Source organism: Arachis ipaensis, chromosome B02 (assembly GCF_000816755.2).
Source record: "Arachis ipaensis cultivar K30076 chromosome B02, Araip1.1, whole genome shotgun sequence".
Taxonomy (NCBI): Eukaryota; Viridiplantae; Streptophyta; class Magnoliopsida; order Fabales; family Fabaceae; genus Arachis; species Arachis ipaensis.
The window spans coordinates 98,042,091-98,043,486 of NC_029786.2; the positions used below are offsets into that span (position 1 = coordinate 98,042,091).

Below are 1,396 nucleotides of genomic sequence, written 5' to 3' on the forward strand. Positions count from 1 at the left end.
CTTTCTCTGACCAAGCTCTTATTGAAGAGTCTAGGGATGTTGTTGTTGAATAGTATTTGCAAGTATAAAAATTGATTTTATTTAGGTTAAATTACATAGTTAGTCCCTATACTTTTAGTGAAATTGTAAATTGGTCCCTATAGTTTAAAAGTTTGTAATTGGGTCCCTGAAGAAAATTAAAATTTGTAATTGGGTCTCTACCGTTCAAACACCGTTTGATTTAACAGAATATTCCTCAGCATATTCACTATTTTAAACACGTGAGTTGCACGTGTTTAGCAGTAAGGACTAATTTACAGTTTTAGTAAAAGTATAGGGACCAACACTATAATTTAACTATTTAAAAATGACAAAAAAAATCCCTAACCCACCCTACTCCCTCCCCAGCCCTCTCACTATCACTTCTCCACTTTCCAAAATAGAGAAAAAAGAGAAAAGAGCGTCATGAATTGAAGGAACACATTGCTCCTCAACTCTCCTCCGCCTCCAACCCTAAATGCAATAACTCTCGACTGCTCACAGCATCTTCAGCAGTGACGAGATCTTCGTCATCATCGTGCCGATTATGGAGGAGATGGTTGCCGTTGTTGTTGTTGTTACCATCTCAAGTGCTGTTTGGTTTATTATTATTATTATTATTGTTGTTGTTGTTGTTGTTGTTGTTGTTGTTGTTGTTGTTGTTGTTGTTGTTGTTGTTGTTGTTGTTACCTCTGATGATGAAGTTAGGATCGGTGGTGATGGCTGCAGTGATAGAATCAGCTAGGGATGGCGACTGTTGCTGTGGTTGATTGGATTCCTGATTGGGAAGAGGCAGCAATTTGTTGACACAATTGAAGACCAAAGAATTTTGATTGATTATGTAGGGTTTGAGTCTCAAAGTTTTGCAGGTGACCTCAAAAATTGGGTAACTGGAACAAAGGGACAACATTAAGAGGATGATGATGCCTGATTGGAAGAGTGAAAGTATTATTAGTATTATTTGATGATGATGAGTTTTGTGTGAGGTCCAATGTGACAGTTGGGAATGGTGCCGAACCTGAGAGTGTTGCCATGCTTCAAGAAGTAGAAGAAGTAGAGCCCGATGGAAAAATAGCTCTTATTACTAGGAGGTTTGGGTTCATGAGATACAAAATAAATCTCTAAAAGTTGTTTAAATACTAAACTAATAACCTAGGTTTACAGAAAATGAGTAAACTATGATAGATAGTGCAGAAATCCACTTCCGGGGCCCACTTGGTGTGTGCTGGGGCTGAGACTTGAGCTTTACACGTGCCTAGGCTGTTTCTGGAGTTAAACGCTAGGTTGTAACCTGTTTTGGGCGTTTAACTCCAACTTGTAACCTGTTTCTGGCGTTTAACGCCAGAATAGGGCAGAGAACTGACGTTGAACGATAGTT

The 1,396-nt window shown here is 38.7% G+C and overlaps 1 pseudogene; it reads right to left on the reverse strand.

Annotated features, from left to right (window-relative positions):
• LOC110268068 lies at nucleotides 425-1,092 on the reverse strand (annotated as a pseudogene).